Source organism: Chinchilla lanigera, unplaced genomic scaffold (genome assembly GCF_000276665.1).
Source record: "Chinchilla lanigera isolate Chin_1 unplaced genomic scaffold, ChiLan1.0 scaffold00099, whole genome shotgun sequence".
Classification (NCBI taxonomy): Eukaryota; Metazoa; Chordata; class Mammalia; order Rodentia; family Chinchillidae; genus Chinchilla; species Chinchilla lanigera.
The window spans coordinates 6,604,108-6,613,384 of record NW_004955500.1 but is presented as its reverse complement, the minus strand read 5'-3'; the positions used below and the strand labels follow the sequence as shown (position 1 = coordinate 6,613,384).

Here is a 9,277-nt window from a genome sequence, read left to right as displayed (position 1 = left end):
TCTCAGCCCCGCGGAGCGGCGGCGTCCCGGGCGGGCGGCTCCGGAGAAGCGCGGTCTTCCCGGGCCGGGAGCTGCGGCGCGGCGCAGCCTTTGCGGTTGTTTTTTTTCTTTTTCGGACCCCAGCAGAGCGTCGCCCAAGTTCTGCGTGAGCGCGTGTTGAGTGGTGACCGAACGCCGCGCCGCTGGAGGGCGGCTCCGGCCCGGGCAGCTGTCGCGGGCGGCGCTGCCTGCTGCCTTCCTCGGTGTGCGTTTCGGCCGTTCCCGGGGAGGCCCTCACCCGTCCTTCCATCCGACGCTCTCCTCTCTAAGGTCTGAGCGGCCCCCGCCCCTCGGGGACCTCGCCTTGGATCTCCTCGTCTTCCCTGTGACTTGTTCCTTGTTCTTGATCACCCCGGCGAGATTCGGGAGCGGATACTACGTTGCCGTCTCATCTCGTTTACTTGACTCGTTTGCACCCTGTAAAAGGACGCCGTTGGAACCCGCAGTAACCTTTACGTGGCCGAATCCAGGCGCTCCGTGTCCTCGGGCGCCCTCGGGTGCCCGGCACCGCCCGCCTTCCCACCGTCCGGAGCTCGCTCCCTGTGGTCAGCACATCTGGTTTTCTCCTAAGGTGGTGCTGCCTGTTTCTCCCGAGCTGGCGCCTCTCCTCCTTTTTCCTAGATGGTAGCACCTTTTAGGCCTCCACCCTCCAGGAGTCGCAGTGGCTACACGGGCCCCAGTCCAGGATTCTCGCTCCCAGTTGGTGACGCTCAAAGTCATCTCGAGTCCTTGGTCGCTGCCTGCTGATGGCTGAGCTCCCAGATCCGCTTGTCCCACGCTAGAGCGATCCTGTCGCACCTTTGCCCTCCGACTCTGAAACCTCCTTTAGAATTGTATTTCCTGACTCGTCCTGAGTGCGATCACTCATCTCACGGGCTCCCAAGCCGGGAAGCTAGAGGGAGCAGCGTCCGAGTCGCTGGGCGCTCCGCCTCAGTGTAACTAGTCTTCGAGTCACCTTTTACCACCCGGTACCTTCCGGGGCTTTCAGAGCACAGCCAGGGCAGACCCCACGGCCTGGCGCTTGAGAATCTGTGCCTCTTCGATTTTCTGCTCTCCTTCAGTTTCTTTACCGCTCACCCAACTGGCCCTTTTTGAAACCTAACTGCAGCTTCAGCATCTTCGCGGACTTCTCCCTGATGCCACCACCCTCTGATTTATGCCTCTTCTTGACCAGCTCCACAGTTCAACTCGTGCTTCTCTGCCAGTGGTTATTCTGCCTTCTGTGGCTATTTGGCCGCGACCTAGGGAAAAGTGTAGTGCTGGCCTGGCCTTGAGCCTGTAGAGGACAGGGTTGTTGCCAACCGGCTGCATGAGCCCTGGACAGCACCTCTTAACAGAGAATTACTCAGTCCGAAAGGTCCGTAGTCCCAAGGTTGAGAAACCTCTCCTGACGAGATTTTGCCACTCCGTCCTTCTGTTACTTCTTCTGTATTAGACCAGAGACCTTGCCTTTCTTGTTTTTTTGCGTCCCTAAATCTTGATATGGAGCCTACCATGTAGAAGTTCAGTAAATGTTGGAAGAACAAGGAGTAAAAGAAGTATTGGGGTATGCTTATAAATTCTAGAGATAAGCAGCAGTTGGTTACCATGGACTACTTGCTAATTCCAGTGATTTTTTTTTTTTTTTTTCCTAACCCCATTGCCTTTTATTCATACTGTGTTTCTAGGATGACCAAACTTGTGTGTTTATTCAGCCAACAGTTGACTCCTATTACACTGATGCTTTGTTTTTGTTTTTTTGTCTTTTTGAGACAGGGTCTGGCTATGCAGTTCAGGCTGCCTTGTGCTTACTTTGTAGCTCAGGCTGGTCTCCAACTGGGAAGGGTCCTTCTGCCTCAGCCTCCCTAGTGCTTGGGATTACAGGCATGCGCCACCGCACCTGGAGATAATTGATAGTTTGCTTATTCAGCATAACTTCAGGTGGACTTCTGTGCTGTATGTTGGCCATTGATGAAGCATTGAAAAATTGTTAAATTAGGTTTCAGAGAAATAAGCCTGACCACCCCCGACTTAAGATTCCACTTAGTATTTTTCAACTTTATGGTGGTGAGCAGCAATATGATGTAATAGAAACTGCTTCCAGTTTTGGATTTGATCTTTCCCTGAGTGATACCTGGTACTCTCTTGCAGTGCTGGCTGTTAACAGTGGGCTGCAGCTCCCACCCAGCCGTGTGATCACAAAGATACAACTGATATTTAGTTGTACTATTTTGCGAAATTATGTTTGGTAGGCTAGGGAGATTACATACATTTTTGACTTAAGTATCGTCAGTTTATGACAGGGTTATGGATAAATAACTCTTTGCAATTTGAGGAGCATTTGTCAGTGTATTTAATCTCTCTCAGAGTTTGGTTATTCAAAACTCTGCAGGCCATAATGACTTCAACCAGTAAAGCCGTTGAATTACAACTACAAGTGAAGCAAAATGCAGAAGAATTACAAGACTTTATGAGGGATTTAGAAAACTGGGAGAAAGACATTAAGCAGAAGGATATGGAGCTGAGAAGACAGAGCGGTGTTCCTGAAGAGGTAAAGTAAGAATTCCTAACTTAGTAGCTAGTGGAACTTCATATTTTAAAGCAAGGCATGGCTTTTAAAATTGCTTTGTGAAAATACAAAATTGAAGTAGTTGGCTTCACTGTCAATATTTTTAGGAGTTTTCCTTTTTACAGAGTCTTTGTAATAATTGTATTGATTGTACAGCCCATGAGGCATTTCAAATCTTAGTAAATAGTTGCGAAAAGGATGACACTTAAAGGTAAATGAACAGCGTCATGAAATGTGTAGGGGGTGTTTGTGAAATATGAAAATAATGTGGATAGTTATGTATTTAGTGATATATTACTGTATAATACTGGCATAAAAATGCGGATGCTGCCTAAGTTCAGCCAAACTTTTTTTTTTTTTTGAGACAAAATTTCCAGATAATATTTGTGATTGAACAATGTTCAACATTCATCAAAAGATGAATTAAACTTTTCAAGCATAATTCTTATTTTTTAAAGCATAATTCTTAGAAGTGAACATGGTAAATTGGTAGATTGATATTTTGAAACAGTTGAAAATTAAATTGAGAAATTACTTCTTGAATATATAATTTAGTGAAAAGTTTAAACATTGCTAGTTACACAAAAAATAACAGAGCAGAATGCTCAAAATGGTGCTTTTTTTTCTCTCCAGAGTTTACCTCCTATTCGAAATGGGAATTTTAGGAAAAAGAAGAAAGGGAAAGTGAAAGAGTCTTCTAAAAAAACCAAAGAGGAAAACACTAAAAACAGGATAAAATCTTACGATTATGAGGCATGGTCAAAACTTGATGTGGTAAGTTGCTCTGGCTTAATACTTGAATGAATACAATTTCTCAGCTGGGTGCGGTGTTGTACCTCCATATGCCCAGCTCCTTGGAAGCTGAGGGAAGAGGATTGGAAATGGAAGCATGGAGGTGGTGCTGGGAGTATAGTTCAGTGGGGGAACACTTGCCTACTATATGCAAGGCCTAGGTTTAATCCTCTGGGTTTTGTGCAGTAGTGATTAAACAAAACCCCCAAAAAATTGTTTTTGTCATTAATTGTCATAGCTTAAATGAAAAATAAGGTAGAGTTCTTTGGGCTGTGTCATCTTTATAGACTATTTTATGTGGAATAAAATTTAATTACTACATTGATTTTTTCTGTAGTCCTCTTTCAGTGAATGGTAACTTAAGAGCCAGGATTTTTTCCTATTTTATCTTTCTTTTTTCTCTTTTGGCAAAAATAGTACATAGAGTTGCAGTGGTTACATCTTATTTAACTACAGTGTAATATCAAAACCAGGACATCATCGTGGGTACAGTGTTTGTACGGTTCTGTGACATCACACGTAGATCTGGATAACTTCCACTGCAGTTAAGGAACCACCACAAAAGATTGCCTGTTCTGGCCTCACCTACGGTAGATTGGTTTTGCCATTTTAGGAATTTGATATAAATATATTTATGCAGCATGCACTTGTGGGGTTTCATTTGCTAGTATTATCTAATATTGGTGCACACTGAGTGGCAATATTTTGTTCTATTGCATTGCTGACGAGAATGTATAACTATATCATAATTTCTGTTCATTACTAATAATTATTGAAAAGCAGTGGATACCTTGTGTACATCTAGTGAAATGTCATATTGTGCTCCTTAAATATGTACACTTATGTATCAAAAAATACGTCTTACTAAAAATTACTTTATCATATATGATAAAAATAAAAATACCCTGACAAGATCTGTTACATTATTTATTACCATGAAAGAACTGTGTGAGTCAAAAGAGATTTGGAGTTGCTAGATCACATGCCATTTTTTTTTTTTTGGGTAGGGCCAGCTACCCAAAACTTGAAGGAAAATTTGAAGATGTACATTTGGGCTGTTTACAGTTTGGGGCTGTCAGGAATAAACCTGCAGTGAACACTCTGGAACTTGACTTTGGATGGAGTTTAGTGCTCAAGTGAGAAGGGTCCTGCTGGGTCGTAGTTCATACCCGTGGTGGCGAACCTGCGGGACTTATGCCACAGTGGGCTGTGTGTTATCATTGAAAACTTTAAAAGGTTTGCCATCCCCGGATACATACGTTTAGCTTTAGAAGATGCTATTTTCAGGGGCCAGGGATACAGCACGGCGGCATAGCACCTGCCTGGTAAGTACCCCTCCAAAAAAACCAAAGTGACTTTGAAAGACAGAAGATACTGTTTTTCAAATTCATTGTGTTGGATTCCCCCCCCCCATCAGGAATTGAAATCACAACCTCCCGCTTGCCAGGCAGGTGCTGTGCCGCTGAGCTATATCCTTGGCCCCTGTATTTTTCTTGATGAAGCCAAGGTAGTTGATTTAAGGGAGCTATCTCCCAATTTGAATAGTTTGCACTCCGCTTCAGTGTTGTCCCAGTATAAGGAAAGTAAAATTTTTGGCCTTGAATTGATGGCTGTTGGAAGAGATACATTCTGAACGTAAAATTTATCCTTAATTATTTTATAGTCTGCTTTTGGTTTTTTGTGATGTTACCCCTTACTGTATAACCCATTACTTTTCATAAGTCATTCTTTTCTTACAGTGTCCAATTCCTAAAAGACATCATGTCAGATGATTTCTTACAGAACAGCTTCCTACATGGTCATTTATTCATTCCAGCTCCTGCTGTGTGTGGATGGTGCCATCCTGATTGTACTGTCTTGTTTGCAGTTGTCATTTGAGTGTCTGTACAAGATACAGGTGTTGCTTACCATTCTTTCAGTTCAGATCTGAGCTACTGCTTTAACAACCTGCTGTCATTAATTTTCTATACATGTAAGCATAGCAGGGTTGGATAATACTGGGTACGTTGATAGGATGATGTTATTTCTAGAATCTTCATGCTAAAACACAGCTAAATTTCAATCTGTTTTCATTCTTGATTTTGTTTTTGGTACTGGGAATTGAACTCAGGACCTTGTGCTTGCCGGGGATGCACTGAGCCTCTGAGCTATATCCCTGGCCGCTCAATCTTTGTTTTAATACCCATTCAGCAAAGTTTAAGACCCAACTTGGAGCGGTGGCGGCGGCAGTAAATCCTCCTGGCCCCTCACAGCAGTGTGGAGCTGCCCCCAGGCCCGCCTTGGACCATGCGCCCCTCCTGCGCCTCCCGGCTCCTCGAGCGCCCGCCCCTCCCCCCACACGCAGGCCCTGCAGAGCCCGCCAGCTGACCTGCTCCCCTCCCGCGCCCCAGCGGGCGGGCGGGCTGCCCAGGGGAGGTTGGGAAGGGAGGACTGGGCGCTGATGCCGAACTTCTGCGTGGCCCCCAACTGCACGCTGAAGAGCGCTCAGTCCCACCTGGCCTTCTTCCGGTTTCCGCGGGATCCGGCAGAAGTGGGTGGAGAATTGTAGGAGAGCAGGCTTAGAAGATAAAACACCTGATCAGCTAAATAAACATCGATTGTGCGCCAGACACTTTGAGACCTCTGTGATCTGTAGAACTATACATTTTTCAGAGGCATCAGAAAACTAAAGAATGATTGGGTTATTTTATTTCCCAAAATTAATTGAAGCAGATACTTGTGAAGTCATTGGGAGAGTCCTTATAGGACTGTTCTTTGAGATAATGCAATACTGACAATATCTGGTCTTACGGGTCACTTGAACAATCCACATAGTAGACACAGAAAACGAATAAAAGAATTGAGCGAAGATGAAATCAGGACACTGAAGCAGAAAATAAGTAAGTAATAGTGTTAATGACTCAGCTTTTAAAAGGCCTTTTAAAAGGCCTTCACCTGTGGACAAAACTTCTGAACAGAAATAGAAACATAAAGAAACAAACAGTAGCAGTGCTCAGAATCCCAGTGCAGAAGTGGTAGGGAGGAGCAGGATGGAGGCATTTTACCTTTAACCTTGAAGAGAAGGCAAACAGAACACTTAAAGTCTCTGTTTGACATTTTGATTCTTATGGGAAAACAAAACATACCTTTGGATGGGCATGAGAAATTCCGGAAGGTCTCTACGCCTGAGAACTTTCAAGCATTGCTAGAGTGCCGGATAAATTCTGGTGAAGAGGTTCTGAGAAAGCGCTTTGAGACCACAGCTGTTAACACATTGTTTTGTTCAAAAACACAGCAGAAACAGGTGCTAGCGGTCTGTGAGAGCTGTATTTGGGGAGAAACCCTCCGGGAGGTGAGAGACTCACACTTCTTTTCCATCATTACTGATGACGTGGTGGACATAGCAGGGGAATTCTTACCTGTCTCGGTGAGGTTTGTCGATGAATCTCATAACCTAAGAGAAGAGTGTGTGGGCTTCTTGCCTTATGAAGCTGATGTAGTAATTTTGGCTGTTAAATTTCACACTACAATAACTGAGAAGTGGGGAGTGAATATGGAGTATTGTCGTGGCCAGGGGTATATTGTGTCCAGTGGATTTTCCTCTAAAATGAAAATTGTTGCTTCTAGACGTCTAGAGAAATATCCCCAAGCTATCTGCACACTCTGCTTTTCCTGTGCCTTAAACATGTGGTTGGCAAAATCAGTGCCTGCGGTAGGGGTATCAGTTGGGTTAGGAACAATTGAGGAAGTTTGTTCTTTTTTCCATCGATCACTACAACTACTTTTAGAACTTGACAATGCAATTTCTGTTCTTTCTCAGAACAGTGAAGAAAGGGGTAAGGCACTGAAGGAAATATGTGACTTTTAAGTGCACAGGCAGGCACGACGCTTTTGAAATTTTACTGGACCTCCTGTTTTATGTTTAGACGGTATAAATAGTGACCCAAATATTAGATGGAATAACTGTATAGCTGGCCGAGCCCTTGTACTCTGTAGTGCAGTGACATTTTGATTTTGTTACCATTGTTCTTAAAAATGTCTTATCTTTTACAAGGGCCTTTGGGAAAAATCTCCAGGGACAAACTTTGAATATCTTTTTTGCAGCCAGTAGCTTGACTGCTGTACTACACTCAGTGCAGTAATGGAAAACATTGAAGGTTATCAAGAGTTTTGGTTTGAGGAAGCCGTAAATTTGGCAACAAACTTGATATTCAAATGAAACTCGCTGGCTAATTTCGTAGGGCTCAGCAAGATAACCTAGAATCTCAGTTAACCTCCGAGAGTTACCATAAAGAAACCTTAAGTGTCCCAACAGTGGAGCACATTATTCGGGAACTTAGATACATTCTCAGAACAGCACCTCAAAGCTCTTAAATGCTTGTCTTTGGTACCCTCAGTCATGGGACAGCTCAAATTCAGCACATCAGAGGAACATCATGCCGACACGTACAGAAGCGACTTACCCAATCCTGACACAGTCTCAGCTGAGCTTCATTGTTGGAGAATCACATGGAAACGCAGAGGGAAAGACATAAAGCTTCCATCTACCATTTGTGAAGCCCTCCATTTGCCTGGCGTCAAGCTTTTTCCTAATGTGTATGCCTTACTGAAAGTCCTGTGTATTCTTCCTGTGAGGAAAGTTGAGAAAGAACGCTCTAAAAACGGACGAAAGCGTCTCAAAGCATACTTGAGGAACACTTTGACAGACCAAAGGTCAAGTAACTTGGCTTTGCTTAACGTAAATTTTGATGTAAAACATGATCTGGATTTAATGGTGGACACATATCAAACTGTATACAACTAAATCAGAGCTTTCTATAGATAATTCAGAAACTGTTGAAAATACCCGAGACTTTTAAAATAGACTTTCTCTTATATTTGATATTGGTAAGAAAAGCCGTAAGGGATGTGTAGGTTATGTAATCACTGAATATGGTAGCCTATAGGCCTGTCATTGAATATGTTAGCCATTGGTAATCTCTGTATTTAAATGACCACTTGGAACTGTCATGCCTCTGAGAGACCACTCGGAACTGTCATGCCTCTGTTCATTTTCTAGAAGATAGCATTGGAAGTGCCATGCTTCACTTTGGCATGAACTCTGCTGGGGGCACTACGGAATTGTTTTAGTTAAGTCATTTTAGACAGCACACTGTGTCACTGTGGATCCCCTTTCGGGTATTGAGTTGTCAGTTTTTGAAAAAATGAATTTTGAGGTGATGTGGGAGGAGAGAACGTACTGTATAAAACGTTATGGTGAAGCCCATCATTGACCTGTGATTAGTAGGAGTTTTAAATGTGTTATTAAAAATCTGTAATGGACAGTTAAGGGAATTACTAGAGAGAAGTTTATGAGCTGACCAGATTTCAAAGTAGATTTTGTCTTTAATTATTAAGTGAACTTAAAAGAAGAAAGAAAGAAAAAGACCAACCTGAACTACAAAGCAAGATTCTGTTTAAAAGAAAAAAAATAATTGGAAGAGAAAAAAATTTTATTCCTCTGTTGCTGTGGGAGTTCCAAGAACGGAATACTAGGCATAAAAGGATTAAAATCTTCTTTTATCATACGTGATAAAAATAGGATTTAGAAAAATCCTGACAGTGTCTGTGAAGTTCTTTATTATCATGAACGAAGTATACGAGTCAGAAAAGACTGGGAACTGCTGTAGCATGTTGTATGTTCTCTTGGTCGATTGGTTGTCTTTTGAATGTCCTGAGAAACAGTGACAGTGGGTGAGAGTTCTCTAGAGGAGGCGGACTCAGTCACTTACTAGCTCAGTGGCCTTGAGTGAGGCAGCTGATTTGAGTGTTTTAAACTGCCTTGCATGAAAAATGGGGGTAACTGTGTCTACCTCATACTATGAGGGTCAGGAATTGTATTCGAGCAGTTTTTATTGTTGAATCAAAAAAACTTTATTT

The 9,277-nt window shown here is 43.1% G+C and overlaps 1 pseudogene; it reads left to right on the top strand.

The window, feature by feature from the left end:
- Positions 1-7,747, top strand: LOC106146887 (annotated as a pseudogene).
- Positions 7,748-9,277: the final 1,530 nt, after the last annotated feature.